Here is a 22,898-nt window from a genome sequence, read left to right on the forward strand (position 1 = left end):
ATAAGAATGGAAGCCTCTTAAAGGCCTTGGATAAATTGGGAGAACCTAAGTTTGGCCTAAGTCTAATTGTGGTAACCCTAAAAGTAGAGTTCTCTATTTTCTGAGGCTCTAAAAATGAGAGCTAGAAATAGAGGAGAGCCAAATATCTAATGAAATGAATTAGAATTGTCTCTCTTAATCTCTCTTTCAAGGTCCAGTCCCTTCTCTGATTTGGTGTGTTAATCCCTAGTGAGTCTACTCACTTAGAGGATCAAGGTTGCAACCAAGGCCCACCTTAATCTGGCGTGCTCAATTCTAAGTCATTGACGGTCCCAACTTTCGCAAGCCAAGCCGTAGTGTCTAAGGATGCACATGAGCCGAGCTTGGCAAGCTCGGGTCGCCCAAAGGCTTGCATGTGCAGGCTTGGTTCGAGCTCAGCCTGAGCCTGAAGCACTATTGTTCAGGCTCAGCTCATGCCGAGTTTTGAGCTGAGCTGAGTTGGGCTCATTTAGGTCGCCTTGAGTGAAACAGGCTGAGCTGGCCTGAGCTCAACCCATTCAGATGGGTGGTGACAGATCAAATCCTAAGGATATTTACATTGTATGTACAATCTTTTAGATTTCATCTCATCTTTTAACTCTTTGTCATCCTGATTCTTAAATCTAACACAATGTTTTATAGTTTTACCAGTTGTGTGTGGGGTCTCCCAAAAAATTAGATTACCCTTGTTTTGACAAGAACATCCTGACATTTACAATCAAGACTGAGTAAATTCAGCATAAAAAAAAAGAAACATTAAAAAAAGACTAAATACCATACCATTACCCCAACTGTTTATCTTCTCAACAAAATAGCCTACCGATTCACCACAACATTTGTTGCTTGAGGGCAGAGCAATGGTGAGAGCATAACAGAGCACCAACAATAGCTCAACACCAGCCGTGGCAGTTGTCGACTCATCATTGCCGTCTGTACTTGAGGAGAGGCAGATGAGTCAGGCGAGGTGGCATCGGCCAGTTGGCGGAGGGGAAAGAGGAGTCATTGAAGGGAGGCAGAGAAGTCAACACTCATCGGAGGTGGAGCAAGGACACTGGGTAGAGGTAGAGCACTTGTCGGAGGCAGATCATTGGCACTCGACAAAGGCAGAGGAAGTGAGGACTGAGGAGAGGCGCAGAGGAAGAGAGGACTGAGGAGAGAAGTAGAGGAAGAGAGGAAATGAAACATGCAACCCTAAGAAGCTAAAATATTCATATGTTATTAAACTAGTAGTGCGGGGCGGGTCCATAGGCCCTAACCTGCTTACATGAGCCAAGCCTTATTGAGCCTACCAAACTTTATCGAGCTTGGTAGGTTGATCAGGCTTGGCTCGTTTACTCGACTAAGCCTTCTTTATTTGTACAAGCTTGACTCAGTTACCTTCTGAGCTGAGCTTAACCAAGCCGAGCCTGAGTTGGCTCAGCCCCTAGTGGTGCCTCTGACTTCTCCCAGTTGAACCAACCTCTATAGCAAACTCCAACAAAGTTAAGTTGTGCAAGCTCTTTCCTTGTCCCAATCCTAAGTTAGAATCCACCAAACCCAATTTTGCCCAACCTTGAATTCTGATGAACCTAGAATCTTCATCAGACTTTGAAAAATCAACCAGTCCAAACCATAACATTTTTGAGTCTATAATTTAGACCTCGTACACATTAGGGTGTCTAGTTCCAACCCTCCAAATTTCATGATTTATAGAGCTCTTTGTATGGAGAACTCTATTTTTCAATTCACGTCAGTCTATCCAAAAACCCATGTCAGGTCATGTCTTGTCTTGTCTATCCACTTCCAAAAATAGTATCTCCGTGCAACTATGTTGCATGCTCTTGAAAATTTAACCAAACATAGTCTAAGGTGTACATAATCATCCCTCCATATTTCTGCAGTGCTATTTGGGAGTTCTGATTTTTCTCCCAAAGATTGTTAAAAAACCGAACCCTGTTTACCCTAGTTGACCTTTTAACCTAAACCTGATCCCAACCAAGTCTACATCTTGCTCAAAAACTTGAACATAGGCTCAAGAATACATTAAAAGTGGTATCAAAGTAAACTGTCATTTGTTTTATTTTTTCCAAAAATGTATTCTACCATCATCAACAAAGCCGCCAAAAAAAAGAGCAACACCAAGCTTGTTCAAGTGGAAAACCACATGTCTAGCTTCCAAAAAATGTTGATCTTGCTGTAGAAACTCCAAGAGAGTGTCCAAACTGCATGACAATAGCTCCGACCTGCTGTTCATGGTGGAGATGTTCTTGAAGAAGTTGTCAAATTGCTGACATGTGTCGACCCAAATGCTGCAGCACTTGGACAAATCCGACAAGAGTAATCTTTCCATTATCACCAAGGTTGACAATGCTTCCGAAGGACTGTTGGAGAAGATCACAACTGAGGAAGTGACTTCTCTCCTTCCTTCTCTCTCTTGAAGAACCCCATCATCATTCTGCGATCCCAAAGCAAGAGGATGTCTTGAAGTCAACCTTTGCAGGATGACTTGACATCCAAAAAGCTCGGTTACCTTCTAAGCTGAGCTTAATCGAGCCAAGCTTGAGTTGGCTCGGTCCCTAGTGGTGCCTCTGACTAAACAAAGTTAATTTGTGCAAGCTCTTTCCTTGTCCCAATCCTAAGTTAGAATCTACCAACCCAATTCTGCCCAACCTTGAATTTTGACAAACCCAGAATCTTCATGAGACTTTGAAAAATCAATCAATCCAAACCATAACATTTTTTAGTCTAGAATTTAAACCTCATACACATTAGGGTGTCTAGTTCCAACCCTCCAAATTTCATGATTTATAGAGCTCTTTGTACGAAGAACTTTATTTTTCAATTCAGGCCAGTCTGTCCCAAAACCCATGTCATGTCATATCTTGTCTTGTCTATTCGCTTCTAAAAATAGTATCTCCCTGCAACTATGTCGCATGCTCTTGAAAATTTAACTGAACATAGTCTAAGGTGTACAAAATCATTCCTTCATATTTGATATTTTTTTAGTGCTATTTGATGATTTTTCTCCCAAAGTTTGTTAGAAAACCGAACCCTATTTACCCTAGTTGAGCTTTTGACCTAGACCTAGACCTAACCAAGCCTACATCTTGCTCAAAAACTTGAACATAGGCTCGGGAATACATCAAAAATGGTATCAAAGTAAACAGTCATTTTTTTTTTCAAAAATGTATTCTACCATCATCAACAATGCTAGAAAAAAAAGCAACACCAAGCTTGTTCGAGTGGAAAACCACATGTCTAGTCCTTCCAACAAATGTTGATCTTGCTGTAGAAACTCCAAGAGAGTGTCCAAACTGCATGACAATAGCTCTGTCCTGCTGTTCATGGTGGAGATGTTCTTGAAGAAATTGTCAAATTGCTGACATGTGTTGGCCCGAATGCTGCAACACTTGGACAAATCCGATGAGAGTAATCTTTCAATTATCACCAAGATTGACAATGCTTCCGAAGGACTGTTGGAGAAGGTCACAACTGAGGAAGTGACTTCTCTCCTTGCGGAGGACACAACCCATACTCTAGAACATTGAAGATCTTGGCAATTGTCTTTTAAAAAGGGAGATGTTGTATCATTTTGTAAACAATATTAATAAAATATTTCATCTTGTTGTTGTTGCCTCTGTAACCCGCCCAAAATTTCCACTTGTTTTTCCCTTATGTTTTTCCGCCTTGCGCAATGTATTTAAAAAAAAAAATTACCCTGAAAGTCTAAAGGATTTTCTAAGCTGGGATTCTGGGGCATTACAGTTTTGGTATCAGAGTAGTGTTTTAGAAGTGTGGTTCAAGTCTCTGCACTCATCAACCATCACATTGTAAGTATGCCTAATTCAGTAGAATTGAGTTTCTGTTGCTTTATTGCTTTTTCTGCATGTTTGAATAAATTTGAATGATATTTCAGTTGTCATTCTATACGAAACACGATTTTATGCTTAAAGCCTTGTATGAATTGGCTCAAGGTATCGAGTGGCAGAACCAAGAGGTTCAGACTGCCATGCGAATATAATTCGTAAGGTGAATTGGTCTCAGTGTGCTGAACTTTTGCACCTATTGTGTCCTGGGGGGGACACTTACAGATTTAAGTGTCAGTTGAAATTTGGTATAGAATTCTCGAACGATAGTGCTTCTATGCTTGTGGATATAGTTTCCTAAGTTAGTTTGTGTCAACTCCTGCGAGAGTTGAAGTTTTTATCCTAAACCCAGAGACTCACCTTCTCGTTTCACATTACTTGAGTTGACGATGGAGGAATCGTAACGAATATCAAATTGTTGCACCAATCATGTTAAAGACGATGTGGTTTTGATAAGAGTCATTTGATGAGGCTCTAAGTTAGTTTTTTTCCTTCTCCAACTTTATTGGAGATGTTTGTGACCCTATTTTTGATGAAGGGTATTTCTCTGGGTGTGATCTTTGGACAAAAGGCGAAAGCCTTGTCTGTGCCGGTTGAGCCTTTGAGTTCCTCGCTGGAGGATACTGTTGATCCTCAGTTGTTCTTGGTGATGAGAACACTCAGTTTTGCGCTTAGCATGTGGTCTTTGTGTTGCCGATAATGACAATTGACTCCTGAGAGGGTCATTGTTGGGGACAACATAACACCAAATTTCAGGGTGTTTTTGCTTTTGAGAAAGCACAGTGGGAATTATTGTTTCCCAACCACACTCAGAGGGATTGTGGTGTTGTATTGGCTCAAGTGGTGATTCTTGGTAGTGATAGCATTATCATTGGGGTGGTGATGCTCTAATGATACCGTTAAAGTGGTGATTCTCTGACGATGCCGCTAGGGTAGTGATTCCCTAACGATGCCATTAGAGTGGTGATTCTCTAATGAATGTTGTTAGAGTGGTGATTCTCCAGCAATGCCGTTAGAGTGGTGATTCTCTGACGATGTCACTAGGGTAGTGATTCTCTAACGATGCCATTAGAGTGGTGATTTTCTAATGAAGGTTGTTGGAGTGGTGATTCTCCAGCAATGCCATTAGAGTAATGATTCTCTGATGATGCCGCTAGGGTGGTGATTCCCTAACAATGCCATTAGAGTGGTGATTCTCTAATGGAGGTTGTTGGAGTGGTGATTCTCCAACAATGCCATTAGAGTCACCACATATTGGGACACCTTTTGTCCTTCGGTCTCAAGAATGCAGAAAAAACCTATAAGAAAGCCATGGTTGTTATATTTTATGACTAATACCATGACTACATAGAAGTCTATATAGATGACATCCTCGTCATGTCTAAGACTAGAGGTCACCTTGATTCACTAAGAAGAATATTTGAATACCTAAGAAAACATAAACTCAAAATGAATCTCCAAAAATGTGTTTGGTGTTGAGTCAAGTAAGCTCATTGGCTTTATTGTTAGCAAATATGACATCGAGATAGATCTTGCTAAGATCAAAGCCATCATAGACATGCCTCCACCCACCAATCTAAAGCAATTAAGGAGCCTCTAAGGAAAAATTCAGGCTATTAGGAGATTAATATCCAACCTAGCCAACGGGTGTGAACCCTTCAATAAGCTCTTGAAAAAGGGTGTTGAGTGTATCTGAGATAAAGAATATAAAAAATCTTCTAATAGACTTAAGTAGTACCTCCTCAATCCACCTGTCTTGAAACCTCTCATCATGGAAAAGTGGTGTGAGTTTTATGAAAACCCTTTTTAAAATAATATTTGTTTAATGAAAATTCAGTGAAAGCCAGACACCAAATATAAAAACCGGCTCGCACAAGTGGTGGAGTCCGAGTCGATCTCAGGGAACGAGAAATACTTGTATTCAAACACACAAGCTAAACTACTCTTTATTGCCAAAAGTAAAAGAATAAATTAAATAATTAAATAACTAAGGGAGTATGGCCCTACACAGAGGGCTTAAACAAAATAAATGGTTTTATTACATACCCAATTAAATGAATAAATATCAGAAATAGAACCCTAATCTAAAAAGAAAAGAGAAGGCATCAGTGCTTCGAGTCTTCTTGTCCCTTCTTGAGGTAATGCATGTTTTCTTGAACTTTTGCTTTTCTGAGGGCTCCCTGAGGTGTCTTTCTGAGGGTCTGAGGGTCCCTTGAAGGCATAGAAAGGGGCTCACCATACATTCTAACGCTTCTCTGCAAAACACAACACAAAACAAAGCAGTATAAAGAAAACTAACAAGAATTTACTAATTAATTACTAAAAAAAATAAATCAGCAAAATCAAGATTCAACTAACTAAAAACAAACTAATACTATGAACTAACCATGAACAACCTAATAACAAACTATCACTAAAAAAACCAAATAGTAAAACAACCCAACTAACAAATCAATGGTTAACTAATTCAAGAAATCAAGAAACTAACTACACCTAAAGAACAAGAAGACAATCAACTGAACATGGCAAACTAATTAATTTATTTATTCTAATATCAACAATTTAATAAACATTATCCAGAACTAAAAAAAATATCTAATAGTAAACTATGCTAATCGGCTAATCCGAATCAAGTAAGACTAGTTATTGAACTATATGCAAGATTAAAACTACTAACTAACCTAACCCAACAGCTAACATGTGAATCACTTAGCAACTAAATGACTTAAACAAAAGAATTAATGTTAAATAGAAGTATGGCTAATCTAAAAAATCTAAAGAAAAACAATTAGCTAATAACAAATCATGGCTAATGAAATCACATCTACTGAAACAAATAACTCAACTAACTTCCAAGATTTAATTAATTAACATGTAACTATAACTAATAAGTAAGGAGGAAAACAAAAAAACAAAAACTAGACAACGTAACGTCATACAAAAATCAATAAAAGTAAAGCATGCTAACCTAAACTATATAGAATATATTAATCAACTAACCTATGTACTACGTTGACTAAAAAAACACAATTAAACTAACATGCCATATTCCCAGAATTTCCCTATAACTATGCTGACCATACTCTAATAAACTAATGCTTATCTATGTATTTCACAAAAAAAAAAACAAAACATAAAGAAACTAATGACTAACACATTTTCACGAAAAGCTAAACAACTAAACACCCGTGCAACAGATTGTTTAAACTTCTGTTAATGCCCATCACGCTGATTCGTGATGTGCATCATCTGTAGAGAAACGTCCCAGCATGGACCAAAAAAAAATCGAACTTCAATACCACTCATATATGCTGGTCTTTTCCAAATATGCTGAATCTGATTGCTATATTTCACATAAATGACTGCAGCACGTGTATTCTAAAGGAAAATAATGGAAACAACGTTCACAAAGCAACTAAAATACGTACAGATTGTATGTTGTGAATATGCAGAAAAAATTTAAATATGCATGCAATGATTCTAACATCTATGAAGATGAGGGAGAAGAAGGAGAAGGACTTACCAAGATTGGCTGGATGGGTTGAGGAAAGAGTGGCCTCCCACGATCTATGCTCATCACGCTGCACCCCTTGATGATAGACAACGAAGAAGAAGTCGGCGAAGAAAAAGAGTAGAGGAAAGAAAGAGAGAAGAAAAGAAGTTGAATAAAGAAGAAGAAGAGAGGAGAATAAGAAACTGGATGGGAAGAGTGAGAGAGAGAGAGAGAGGGGAGGCGTGAGCTTCAAAATTGGAAGATGCCTCTTCTTTCTCAAACTTTCATTTTTATAATAGTTTAATTAGGTTTTGGATTTTTTTTTCAAAAAGAGTCAGTATATTTTTCAAATATTTCAAACAACATTTTTTTAAAAGTATTTTCCAAAAACTTAATTAATTTCTCAAAAAGGCTAAAAAAGGATTCACATTGCTTAATTTAAAATTTGATAAAAACTTTGAAAACCTTCGCAAACAAGCATTTTTTAAGAAATTATTGACATGATCATGCATGAAAAATATATAAATTTATGTGTAAAAATTATGCATGATCAAATACCCCCATGCTTATCGTTTGCTAGTCCTCGAGCAAACTGACGCAAAAACAAAAAATGATAAACTAATCAAAACAAAAACCTAACTCACTTTCGTAGGAATCACGATTGCATTTAACACATGCAACAAGCCCTTTAAACCCCTGGGTTACCCCAGTGGACGAGTAAGGTCTCGTGAGGATTTACAGTGATGCTACCCACAAACATCTACGTCATGTATGCTTAAAAATTTTAAAACACAAAGCATTAGGCAGTTAAGGAGTTTGTTTTCACAAATATTTCATGTTATTGCATTATCAAAACATGATTAGAGTATTTTACCGGCCACCACAGAATAAAATATTTTCTTTCACTTTTCTAAATAGCATAATCATTTATGTTTCATTCGTAGAAAATCAAATATATACATGTTATTATTTACTTATCCTCACTCATATGTGTTCTGCACAGGTTTTTTCAATATTTGCTTCTAAGCAGTGAACTTTTCTCTTTTTCGCTCTTTTCTTTTTCTTGATTTTCAAATTTTCACACATTTTTTTTTCTTTATTTTAATAAGCACTATATCAAATTTCCAGTTTTCGTGACCCGTGTAACGAGCTTTGGGTCAGTGACTCCCATACCAGACGACCTTAGGGCACCAGATACAAAGTATCCCTCAGACTTAATTGCTCGAGTCACTAGACCTTCAATTTTTATAGTTTACGTATAGTCTACTTCTCTGTCATGTGCAATGTCAATACCTATTAGGCTCTCTATAAAGTCCATGTAACGGGCTTTTAGGCCGATGACTCCCAAACCAGATGGCTTTAGGGCACCAGGTGTAAACACCCCTCAGGCTCTACTTGCTCGAACAAAATCGGCCACAAATATCAACGTAGACAAAGAATTGACTTCCTTCATTATCCTTTTCGACATGAAACTCAAACACTTCAACTTGTGTCTAAGCCCAGCTACTAGGAAGTACGAAGATATCAATCAACTAAACTTATGCTCTTTTTCACTTTTTGAGCTCATAAATGCAATATTGTTCATTTGCTTAGTTTTCAAAAATAAAACTGTGCATATTCATACTTGTGATTCAAAATAGACTCTAACATGCATCTATAATCATTTCTTTGAAATCCACATAAACAACCATGGTTTTCTAGATCCGTGTTAGAATTTTTTTTTGTGGGGCTTAAAAATTCTCTAAAAACGTTAGATATTGCAAAGCAAGTCATATAAGTTCAAACTCATTCCCTAAAAGCCTAATTTTAATGAGTTGACATAAAAATGCAAGTACAAAGACATGAAAAGTTTAGGTGTGCAAACTACACCCTCCCCCATGCTTGAATGACACTGTCCTCAGTGGCACTTTCTCATGCTGGCATGAAACTTAGTGAATGCATATAAGAACGAAAATAAATGGGAGAAAAAGGAGTAGAAGTCACCTAATTTACACTGTGGAACCTTACCTGATACGACATGTGAATAACTCTGCATAGGTTCCACCTGTCTCACAGTTTACAACTCATAGAAATATGCAAAAGAATGCAATGCATACATGATCTAGGCTTGACGCTCATGAAGAAAAACTATCTAAAAACAGAAAAATACTAAACCTACTAATGGTACATTACAAATATGGGTTGCCTCCCATAAAGCGCTAAGTTTTACGTTCCCAGCCAAACGGATCCCTGAAAAAATCCTTCATCGTCCATGAGATCAATGGGCATAAAGTCAGACTGAATCGGGCTCTTTATGAAAAAGAGTGGCATCTGTGACACTACACACTGCATTCCCATCTTGTCTACCTCTAAATGTAGTATCATGACTCTCTCGACATGAAGAACAAAAATTAGTCTCATCTAAGAGACTGGTCAAGAAATGAGAGTATAGGACCGACCGACTATCAATGAATGCAACTTCAGACAAGTGGTGAATATGATCTGGCTTGACTTGGTCAAGCGCCTTCTGCATCTGTACCTCTTGCTTACTAAAAAGAATCAGTGATCCTAAAGGCTGAGAAAATGAGGCTTTATGAATATGTGAAAAATGTAACAACTGAGGGCATTGCCCCTTCTGCTGAGGTATAATGGAAATCGACTCGTCAGTGGAAATGATATGAGGCTCATGAGTCGATGCCTGAATGGGATAATACACCTTCCCGCTCTGAAGGGATGTAACAGATTTAACCTGCTCATGATGTGAAGCAGTGGGTTGCAAGTCAAATGACATGGGCTCCTCTCCCTTGGATGTGACAACAGACTGACTATGAAGGTTCCTCTCGCTTTGTCTACTCAATGTCTGAGCTAACTGTCCCATTTGAGTCTCTAGCTTGGCTATTGACTGCGTATGGGAGCAAAGAGTGACCTTGATATCAGAAAATGCCTCTAACATCTTCTCCTGAAATGATGAATTTGGAATGGGTTCTTGAGGAGAAGGTAGACTAGACTGGGAATGAACCTGTGGAAAAATGGGAAGCGAGTAACCTTGTGAAGGGTTACTGTGTCTATACTGTGTCTGGGAGTGCTGATGGGATGAGGGTATAAACTGGTTTTGCCAATTTGGGTTATATGATGGTGTAAATGAATCAGGCATGGGTCTAGCGAAACCTTGGGCAGCATTCATCTGCTCCTGAACGAATTCAGGATATAGCGGCACTGCCAGACAATCCGAAACACAATGTGCAGGGCTAGCACATAGCTCACACACTCTTCCTACTGGACTTCGTGAAGAATTTGCTAGGAGTTGATCTAATTTCCTAGACAACAGGTCGACCTTGGTACGCAAATCTAACTTGGACCCTACTTCAGAAATCCCAAATTTCCTAGGACCACTAGACATAGATGTAGTCCTATCGAGCCGTGAAGACAAAGCATGATGCATCATATTTTCACTCAAGGTCTCAAATAGAGACCATGCCTCATCCTCACTCTTGAGCATAAAAGTGCCCCCACAAGACAAATCAACCATTTGACGGTGCTTCTCAGTAAGCCCATCGTAGAAATACTGCACCAACTGCCAATGAGGCACCTGGTGGTGGGGACACTTACGAAGAAGATCTTTCAATCTCTCCCAAAACTCGTGAAACTGTTCTCCCTCAATTTGAGAAAAACTGGTTATAGCTTTACAAAACTGATTCGTTTTACCAATTGAGAAGTATTTTTTTTAGAAATTCGTGCTGCATTTCTTCCCAAGTAGTAATATGAACAATATCGAGAGCCTTTAGCCAGTGCTTGGCTTTATTCTTGAGAGAGAACGGACACAAAGTTAACCTCATAGCATCATCTCCAAAGTTATTGATTCACACTGTCGAGCAAATCTCAAGGAATTCGTCGAGATGACGATATGGGTTTTCATTGCTAAGGCCATAAAACAAAGGTAGCATTTGGATAACGCTGACCTTAATCTCAAAATGGCTCACTCCTATATCAGATCTCGTGATGCAGGAGGCGGGAGTATACGTATTTGGCATGAAGTACTCCCTCAAAGGACGGATAAAATGATGATTGTCATCCATTGCATACACCTTGGAGTAGATCGGTGTAGCACACGTCCTAACTTTGGGTTTTCTACCTAACTAATGCACCAAGCGGTCAAACCACGCAAACCACAAAGTGAGTAAACTAAAAACAACAAAAACTAAACAAACAGCACGCAGTTGCACACAACGGGGATTATACAAAGAAAGTATGAAATCTGTGTACGCTACCAATCATACACAGTCACCTCTAAGGGGATCCTAGTAGGTGGGCTGTGCAAAAAAGTAAGCTTGTCTCTACGATATGCACACACGTGGTTCTAAACCTAAATGCAAACAAACACTAAGCAATAAAGTGAATACTAGTATTACGCCGTTCCCCGGCAACGGCGCCAAAAATTTGGTGTGAGTTTTATGAAAACCCTTTTTAAAACAATATTTGTTTAATGAAAATCCAGTGAAAGCCAGACACCAAATATAAAAACCGGCTCGCACAAGTGGTGGAGTCCGAGTCGATCTCAGGGAACGAGAAATACTTGTATTCAAACACACAAGCTAAACTACTCTTTATTGCCAAAAGTAAAAGAATAAATTAAATAATTAAATAACTAAGGGAGTATGGCCCTACGCAGAGGGATTAAACAAAATAAATGGTTTTATTACAGACCCAATTAAATGAATAAATATCAGAAATAGAACCCTAATCTAAAAGAAAAGAGAAGGCTTCAGTGCTTCGAGTCTTCTTGTCCCTTCTTGAAGTAATGCATGTTTTCTTGAACTTTTGCTTTTCTGAGGGCTCTTTGAGGGGTCTTTCTGAGGGTCTGAGGGTCCCTTGAAGGCACAGAAAGGGGCTCACCATACATTCCAACGCTTCCCTGCAAAACACAACACAAAACAAAGCAGTACAAAGAAAACTAACAAGAATTTACTAATTAATTACTAAAAAAAATAAATCAGCAAAATCAAGATTCAACTAACTAAAAACAAACTAATACTATGAACTAACCATGAACAACCTAATAACAAACTATCACTAAAAAAATCAAATAGTAAAACAACCCAACTAACAAATCAATGGTTAACTAATTCAAGAAATCAAGAAACTAACTACACCTAAAGAACAAGAAAACAATCAGCTGAACATGGCAAACTAATTAATTTATTTATTCTAATATCAACAATTTAATAAACATTACCCAGAACTAAAAAAAATCATCTAATAGTAAACTATGCTAATCGGCTAATCCGAATCAAGTAAGACTAGTTATTGAACTATATGCAGGATTAAAACTACTAACTAACCAAACCCAACAGCTAACACGTGAATCACTTAGCAACTAAATGACTTAAACAAAAGAATTAATGTTAAATAGAAGTATGGCTAATCTAAAAAATCTAAAGAAAAGCAATGAGCTAATAACAAATCATGGCTAATGAAATCACATCTACTGAAACGAATAACTCAACTAACTTCCAAGATTTAATTAATTAACATGTAACTATAACTAATAAGTAAGGAGGAAAACAAAAAAACAAAAACTAAACAACGTAATGTCAAACAAAAATCAATAAAAGTAAAGCATGCTAACCTAAACTATATAGAATATATTAATAAACTAACCTATGTACTACGTTGACTAAAAAAACACAATTAAACTAACATGCCATATTCTCAGAATTTCCCTATAACTATGTTGACCATACTCTAATAAACTAATGCTTAGCTATGTATTTCACAAAAAAAAAAAACATAAAGAAACTAACGACTAACACATTTTCACGAAAAGCTAAACAATTAAACACCCGTGCAACAAATTGTTTAAACTTCAGTTAATGGCCATCACGCTGATTCGTGATGTGCATCATCTGTAGAGAAACGTCCCAGCATGGACCAAAAAATCGAACTTCAATACCACTCATATATGCTGGTCTTTTCCAAATATGCTGAATCTGATCGCTATATTTCACATAAATGACTGCAGCACGTGTATTCTAAAGGAAAATAATGGAAACAACGTTCACAAAGCAACTAAAATACATACAGACTGTATGTTGTGAATATGCAGAAAAAATTTAAATATGCATGCAATGATTCTAAAATCTATGAAGTCATGGGAGAAGGACTTACCAAGATCGGCTGGATGGGTTGAGGAAAGAGTGGCCTCCCATGATCTATGCTCATCACGCTGCACCCCTTGATGATAGACAACAAAGAAGATGCCGGCGAAGAAAAAGAGTAGAGGAAAGAAAGAGAGAAGAAAAGAAGTTGAATAAAGAAGAAGAAGAGAGGAGAATAAGAAATTGGATGGGAAGAGTGAGAGAGAAAGAGAGAGGGGAGGCGTGAGCTTTAAAATTGGAAGACGCCTCTTCTTTCTCAAACTTTCCTTTTTATAATAGTTTAATTAGGTTTTGGATTTTTTTTCCAAAAAGAGTCTGCATATTTTTCAAATATTTCAAACAACTCCATTTTTTAAAAGTATTTTCTAAAAACTTAATTAATTTCTCAAAAAGGCTCAGAAAGGATTCACATTGCTCAATTTAAAATTTGATAAAAACTTTGAAAACCTTCGCAAACAAGCATTTTTTAAGCAATTATTGACATGATCATGCATGAAAATTATATAAATTTATGTGTAAAAATTATGCATGATCAAAAAGCCTTTACTCATGTATTTGTTCGTGAATAAGGTAGCACTAAAATGCCTACTTGCTCAATTTGAAAATGATGAAAAAACAGAATATGACATCTATTGAATCAGTAGTCAGTAAATCCTTTATGGATTATGAGAAAAACTATAATAGGTTAGAGAAAATTTGCCTAGCTCTTGTTTGGGTGATTCAAAAGTTGACATTATATACTAGCATGTGAGGTTAGCATCCTATTTAGGCTTGATCTAATCAAGTATATCTTTAAGAAACCAACCTTAACTGAAAGGATTGAAAGATGGCAAGTCCTGCTTATAGAATTTGATTTGAAGTACATCTCTCATAAATCAATCAAGAGGCAAGACATAGTTTATCACCTCACAGACCTACCCATAGATGAGAAAACCAGAGTGAATAATGATTTTTCATTGAAAACATCTTGACAACAGAAGAACAAGAGAAAATTTGGCAATTATATTTCGATGGATCATAGAATATCAATAGATATGGGATTGAATTTATTATCATAACTCCCAAAGATGAAAATATTCTCTACGCTTTCAAATTGGATTTCAAATTAAGGTCTTGATCCCAGTATTGAAATGTTTGATTAAATTGGGAGCCAAGAAGGTCCATATCCCTTGAGACTCAATGTTGGTAATTTAACAAGTCACAGGAGTGTGGAAAATCAAGCATGAGAAGCTAACTTCCTATGTGAAGATGGTCTCAGTTAATAAAAAAGTTTGAATCATGTGAATTCTCTCATGTTGGAAGAGACAACAATTTGTGAACAGTTTGACAAACCTCACTTCTATCCCTAAGATGGACCAGGGGCAGAATGAAACATCATTTTCTATCAAAAGATTAAAAAATTGATTCAAGAAAAAGCGCAAGTTCAAAAAAGGTCAACTATTAAGCTCCTAAAGGTGGAAAGCCTTGGTTTTATGATATCAAATTTTTTTTTAAAGAACAATTTTTTTTTTGAGAATACCCATTCTAGAGATAAGAAAGTCATTAGGAGACTGGCCTAGAGATATTATCTTCATGGTGGTGTCCTTTACAAAAGAAGTTATAGCAATGAACTTCTTAGATGTTTGGATGAAGAGGAGACCCAAAAGGTCCTAGAAGAGTTTCATGGTGGACTCTCTGGAGGGCATGTAAGTGTCTAGATGATGGTCAAGAAAATCTTAAGAGCATGATATTATTGGTTGACCATAGATTGCGATTGCTACTCTCATGTTAGGAAATGTAGAGAATGTCAAGAATATCCTAATGCCATTCATGCACCTTCATCTGCATTGTATTTTGTTTCTTCTTGTCTATTTTCTATGTGGGCATTTGATGCTATAGGACCAATTCAACCACATGCATCCAATGGTCATCACAACACGTAAGGTACCACTGAATATTTCACCAAGTGGGGTTGAAGTTATCTCTTTAACCCGAGTAGAAGGTCAACAAGTAGCTATATTCATCTACATGAACATTATATGTTGTTTTGGTCTACCTAAGGACCCAGTGAGCGACAATGGTTCTCATTTTAAGAATGAAAAGGTGAGGAAGATATGCAAAACATTTAGTATAACCTATCATTTTTGATGTTCTATTAGCCCCAAGGTAATGGATAGGACGAGGCTACCTACAAAACCATCATCTGCATGATTAAGAGAACTGTACAAACCAGTTGCAATTAGCATGAAAAGTTACATGATGCATTGTTTGTATATCATACTACCATCTGCACACCCAACAATGTCACCCCTTTTGAATTGGTATATGGGACCCATGTTATGATGCCTCTACAAGCTCAATTGCCCTCACTCAGGACAATTGCTACTCTAGAAATGCCTTTAGAAGGCTAACAATAGCTTAGACTAGCTGAACTAGATCTCTTAGATGAGAAGTGACTCTTAGCAACTAAGCACAATAAGAAATATAAGAGAAGAGTTGAGCGATACTATGCTAAGCATGTGATTGAGTGATCCTTTCGAGTCACGAGATGGTCTTGAAATTCATTCACCATGCCAAACCATATCTATTGGAGAAGTGGTGTCCAAATTGGGAAGGACCCTACATTGTCAAATATGTCCTACGTAGGAACTCATATCAGTAATCAATTTATATGGAATTGAATTACCCAATTCAATCAATGTCATGTATTTGGAAAAGTTTTATTGCTATATTGGATTTTCTTTTGAAAAGGTTTTGTAAAGTGCTCTCTTTGCCTTATGAATATGTCTTTTAGGAAGATGAGTCAGAAGTGAAACTATAGAAACCTGAGATCCTGATGAACAAATTATCCTAAGCAGAAGGAACTGGCGATGAAGCAGAGTCACCCAAATTAGTGCACCCTAAGGATTTCTAAAAGCGAACTATGGGAATTTATAACTAAATGCCACAAAATTCTGGACACAAGACCATATAAAGAATCCTTATATGACCTACTCTATGAGCTTAAAATCAGGTTTAAGTCACTTCTTGCTTGGCCTTGTTTCTCAACCTCCTTTGGTCAGTCCCATGGAATCCCTAGTCATTTACGTCATGTCGACCTCACCTAGTAGCCAAACCATCAAAGAGGTGAATAAGGCCAAAAAGAGGGCCAATGAGTAAAGATTGTACATCCAAAATGAGAAAAAAACCTTGTCATATCCCTAGGCTTAGTAGTTCCTTATAAAGTTAATACCCGATCATAGGTTGAGTTGGTAATATCTTCGAAAAACAGAAGAGTCAAAGTGATCATACACAAAAAAGTCAAAAAGGGCCACACATGAAAGAGTGAAAAAATTGTGTTGCATCTAAAAGAATGAAACATGGAGGTCGATAGTTGGGGGAAGCCGGGGAAAAGTAAACTGACCTAGGGTGAACCTGGACCTATCTCCAAAATTCTCTTTTCTCAGGGCATAAGGAAGATCCTCAAGGTGATTTTCCTATTTAGTGGCATATATAGTCATAATATCTGAAAGATCGAATGTAGTAATCCCATACCATGGATGTTTAATTATAAGTCCCTATAACTAGTTATCTCTTTATTCCTTTTAAGAGTCAATAAGGAAGGTGACGATAAATGCCAAACCAATTATTTTTTACTTGAGATAACTTGAAAAAAGGGGAGAAGGTCAAAAGGGTTAAACTTTGAAGCTTGTTGAACCAAGAATATTTTGAACTAAGGCAAATCAGGGGCACACATGTTATATAAGGATGATTTTGCAAAAGCGTATGTGTGTTCCAAGAATCGATGAGTTCATAAGAAATGGATTTTTCTTCCTAAAGTGTCATTCATTTATACACCATATGTTCTCATAGTCACATACATAATGCCATTCACCATCAATGTATCCACCATTCATGTAACTCACACTCACATCATTCATACCACATTCACAAGCATACATCATGCAAGCATTCAATATTTATGCAAATACAGGGAGATGATAAAAAAACATAGCTTGTCGTACCAAAATCATGAATATACAAATCATCAGAGTCATGTTATGAAAATTCTCAAGAGAGTGAGAGAGTAAAAGAAAAAGAAATCAAGTCTAAGGAGTGTCCCGTCTCTGAGATCTTCCCTGGATGTCTCCAACTCCCTCATCTGTCTCTCTAGGGGCATAGGATCCTCATGTTCTATGTCCATGTTAACACTTTCAATTTTTTAATTATGTGTTTAAGTTGTCATGTAATGCATCAGGAGTAGGTATAGGAGTTGTGTTGAGTCAGAAAGAAAAATGTGTTGCATAGTTTAGTGAAAACTGAATGAGTAGAAAGTGGGTTTATAAGCACCAACAAGATATGATTTCTATATCACTAAGTGCTAAAGACCTATATTCTTAGTAAAACAATAAAAAGAAAAAGAAAAAGAAAGGGACAATGCCTCAAATGCGACCTCGGCCCAAAGTCACATCAGCTCTGCCTGTGCTGTCACCTGGCCCTCCTCAAAAGTGACATCTCAAGCCCTCCACATTGAGAAAATCCATGTGCCATCAACTGAGCTTTGTATTGGTCCATTGATCCATCCACCTTGCACTTTATTTTGAACACCTTGTAGTTTTGGAACTAAGCCCCAAGTTTTATTTCTTTGGAAAGCATTAATCTCCTCTTTTATGGTGACCTTTAATTGGTCATTTTTTTGCATCTTCATAATAAGAGGGTTCATCATCATTAATAGGATTGGCAAAAAAACCTGAAACAACATCTATCTACAAGGTTAGAGAAATCAACATCTGGTGGCCTCCTTTCACAAGATGATCTTTTCAATTTTTGTTCATTTTTATCTATCTTATTTTTCTTTATTACTTCATCATTTTCTTTACCTTCTTTCCCCACCCTTTCTTTAAAATTCTCACTTGATGATGAATGTGACTTATTTTAAGCATCCAATGAGGAACTTGAATTTTCAGTTTCTTCTTCACTTTCACCACAAGAATTATTCATATAATTTGGAGGTTGTTGTTTTATCATAAGAAGATATTTTATCAAAGACCATATCTATTAAAGTAGTGCATTTTTGAGTTTGGGGATTAAAACACCTTCAACCTTTTCTTTGTCAATGATATCCAATAAACACATATTTTATATCATTTTCATCAAACTTCTTTTTATTGGCATCTGGTACGTGAATATAACATGTAGAGCTAAACATTTTAAAATAAAAAACTGAAGGCTACATTCCTTATAAAGAGATTTCATAGATACGCTACTTGATGGAAGCCAATTCACAATATAGCATGCACAATTCATGGCTTCTACTCAGAGCTCTTTAGGCAAATTTTTAACATAAATCCAACTTCTAATCACTTCACAAAGAGTTATTAACTTGCACTCAGCTACACTATTTTGTTGTGATGTGTGGGCGCAAGTAAATTGCCTCTTTATATGGTTATGACAACAATACTTTAGAAACTCATTGGACACATATTTTTCCTTATTACCTGTTCTTGAAAACTTCATTTTTCTTTGAAATTCTCCTTCAACCATGTATTTGAAAAACTTCAATTTGATAAACACTTCAAATTTTTCTTTTAAAAAATACAACCATGTGATCCTTAAGAAATTGTTCACAAGAACAAGCATGTACTCAAACCCAAAATATCTAGGCACATAACATTATCCTAGCACTTCAGAGTGAATCAACTCCAATGGTGTATTGCTTCTAATAGAAGACTATTCAAATGAGTTTATAAGATTTTCTATATTAACATCTTTCGCACAAACCATTAACATTAAAATTCATTGATGTAGGAAGCCCTCTTAATAATTTTTTGAAAACAATCACATTTAATTTATCAAAATCTACATGACTTAGCCTAGTATTTCATAGGCTAGTATTATCAATGCTTGTCTTATTCACTTACGCATCACTTGCTAAAAGAAGAGATTTCATATTCTTGTCTTAAAATATAACATTTGCCTAAAAGGATTTAACATTCTCCAAGACCTTCACATTATTTGGGCTAAAGAGAATGTACCTTCTTAATTCTGAAATTTGAGAAACTGAGATCAAATTCTTGGTCATTTTGAGAACATGATAGATATTCTTGAGAAGCACACATTTTTTTTCATGAGTTTGAACTTTAATCATGCCTTCATTCTCCATCGAATGCATAGTATTGTTCGCTATGTTGATGACATCATTTCTTTTATGATTGTAAAGTTTCAAGAACATGAATTTGTCTCCAGTTATATGATGAGAGCAATCAAAATCTTTGATCCAATCATTCTTGTAATCAATTAAAACAAAAATATGCTCATTAGTCCTTATGAATTCCGATACAAAGGACACATCCCAATCATTTGTTTCATTTTTACTTGTACTTGTGATACTTTCTTTCAATTTAACTCTACAATTATGCTTTATATGATTGACTTTACAACATTGGAAGCATTTCACTTTTGATGACTCATAATTGAAATTTTTATTATTTTGAGATGACTCTTTCTTCTTCCAAGATAGAGAAGAACCATTTTTCTTATTTTTAGAAATCAATGTATCTTCCTTCTCTTGTTGTTATGTATAGATGCATCCATTGTTTGTTTTGCTAAGCCTCTTGATTAATAAAATTTTTTTTAATTTGAACAAGAATTGGAAAATTAGTCCATCCTTGTAGAGAAGTAACAAATGACAAATATTCACGCTTGAGGTAAAAAAGAATTTGCCTATGCATTCTAGTCTCACTAATAGTCTCATTAGGATAAGAGCATTAATTTCATGGCATATGTTTTTCACTTTAAAAAAAGAATACACACTCATGTTACCTTGTTTCAAGTTTGTCAATTAATTTTCTAAGAATTGAACGTGGACTCCATTCAACTTTACCTACACAATTATGTAAATATCAACTTTACCCTAAAACATCTATACAAGACAATTAACCAAAATGCCCCAAACATATAAGAAGAAGACAAAAATGGTCTTTGACTAAGACCCAAGCACACACTACTATTCAACATCATGCTTATTAATTCATGAAATTTCCAATTTGTGTTGCAATCACAATATTATTTTTTAAAATTTCCTTCCATTTCATTTAGACATGCTAATAGGGATGTAAACTGTTTCCAAATCCATTTAGTCAGATTCAGTAGCAAAAGTCTGATTCCAATTAATAGTTTGGAATCCAATTGCGAGTCTGAGTATGCATCCAAATAAATTTGAATCAGATTCTGTTTTAGCTGGTCTCCATCTGACTCCAAATCAGAATATAGATTCTATTATGCCAGAACCAATTAGAACAAACTTGATACTGACTAGATGGAGACCGGATCTGACCTCTTTACATACCTACATAGTAAACCTCATCGTGAATCACGACGGCACGACCCTTGGGGTTGTCGAAGCTGCAGTCAACGGCAGCCATGGAGTAGACAAGCTTCTGCTTCTCGCAGGCGCCGATCTTGACGGCGCGATCCATGGGGTTGATGGTGAGGAACTGGCTAGGGACGATAGGTGGAGGAATTTTTCCACTGGCGGAGCCAGGGGTAGGCGGTCGCCCACCCTAGAATTAGAAACCGGAAAAAAAATATCTTCTGACGATGTTAAAGAAAGAATATGTGTCCATGTGTGTTTTCTTCTGACGATGGTAGTGCTAATCTTTTCCCTTAATTTTTTTCACCTTATTGAACTGTGTAAAAACCGCATAAGAGACGGGTTATTAGTTTGTGGGAGTTGGAGTTCTCTCTTGTGAATATTCAACTAAGATCGGTGTGTTTTTTCCCAAGCTTCTTCTTTTGTCATTTGTTCTTTGTGAAACCGTGTATACGTTTACGGGGAACCCGACTCCACTCATACTAAGTTGTTTTGATCAATCTGGCCCCATCGATGGGTTCAGCACAGTTGATTTAATAGAAACCAATCTCTTGATAGTGTTTAACAAAAAAAAACATGATTTTCAATTTATTTTGACAGTGTTCTTTAACAATAAAAACCATGTTTTTATTAATGGTTATTGATTTTTGAATCAGCAAAAAGTCCTACACACAAGTCGGATTCTGTCTATTCAAATGCCGATCTTCACTAAATGGATGATGTAGATCACATACACAGGGTCCAATTTGATGAAAACAACTTGCATCAGTGAGGTCCTAATGACAGGAATAGCGATATGGATGACTGGAACCTAAATGTGGTTATGGGTGCCATGCAAAACACTATGCTTGCTTCACTAAATGGAGGACAAGAGGGATTGAAAGTGTGTTGTAGCCTGGCCACGGGCAGGCCGATGCCACGAAGGCCCTCAGAATGATGAAACCAGATGGTACCATCAACTTGATGGCCATCGCCTTCTCCGGCCAGGGAGGCCACTTCTAGAAGAGCATGTCAGATCTATCACGCACAACCAAAATTTCTTTTGACGATGGGTGGGCGAAAAATTTCTGGCTCTGCCGGTGGTCCAAATAAATGATTAGTCCTTCAAGACCATAGCATTGTCCCCGAGACCCAAAGTCTGCCCACCCAACGAAAAACTTCTGGCTCCGCCACTGATTTTTTCCCAACAAAATTGTACTTTTAATTAGAAAAACTTCCTTTTTGAAAATTTTCTATCGTGTGGTTGAAAAAGATGTACTTTTTTCCTTACTTTCAATTTTCCTAATATTTTCTCAATTTCAAACGTGCCCTAAGGTGATGTGTCTAGCTACCTTGTGCGTGAAAAAATGCTAAGAATTCAAATTAATTGCCTAAAACCCACCAGCCCACACTTCCTCATTTTGTAAATGTTTACAAAGCACCACTTTTTCACAACCTTGCCCTCAATCGATCTTAAAGAAGTAAAATAAATATGGGATGCATATTTGGATCGGATTCATGTTTTTTTTCTCCCCAAATGTAAGTCTGGACCTTAACTTGGTTATTTTTGCAATATTTGCATTCAGATATAAATCTAACAAGGTTTATTTACGTTTTACATGCAAAATTCTCGTTTGCGACCTTTTCAAATGGATTCAACCTAATTTTACAATCTGGATCAACTCTACTATATCAAATCTAGATTGACATTCAAAATTATTGCTTAAAATTCTAATTTGGATTTAAGTATATATAGAATCCAACCCGCGTCCAACTCATCCACACCCTTAATAAGCCTACGGTGGTAAACGATCTTAAGCATACGTACATTAAGTTAATAACAATTATTTGTCAAAATACAAAAGCATCCGTCGATATGTCCGAGTGGTTAAGGAGACAGACTTGAAATCTGTTGGGCTTCGCCCGCGCAGGTTCGAACCCTGCTGTCGACGTTTTTTATTCGTTTATCCCATTCGCTCTTCTTAGTTTTGTTCTTTTACTTAAAACCTTTTTTGGCCTTCGTTTCGTTTTCTGCTGATTAGACTCTCGATCAAAACCAGGCACAAGCCAATGCACCACCTTGCACCTGAGTCACACCA

At 36.7% G+C, this 22,898-nt stretch overlaps 1 non-coding gene across 1 annotated transcript; it reads left to right on the plus strand.

Annotated features, from left to right (window-relative positions):
• Nucleotides 1-22,669: 22,669 nt before the first annotated feature.
• On the plus strand, nucleotides 22,670-22,751 carry TRNAS-UGA (transfer RNA serine (anticodon UGA)). Its single transcript has one exon. It is a non-coding gene; the product is annotated as a tRNA-Ser (tRNA).
• Nucleotides 22,752-22,898: the final 147 nt, after the last annotated feature.

The sequence above is a fragment of the Nuphar pumila genome, chromosome 1, assembly GCF_984573655.1.
Source record: "Nuphar pumila chromosome 1, dmNupPumi1.hap1.1, whole genome shotgun sequence".
In the NCBI taxonomy this organism is placed as follows: Eukaryota; Viridiplantae; Streptophyta; class Magnoliopsida; order Nymphaeales; family Nymphaeaceae; genus Nuphar; species Nuphar pumila.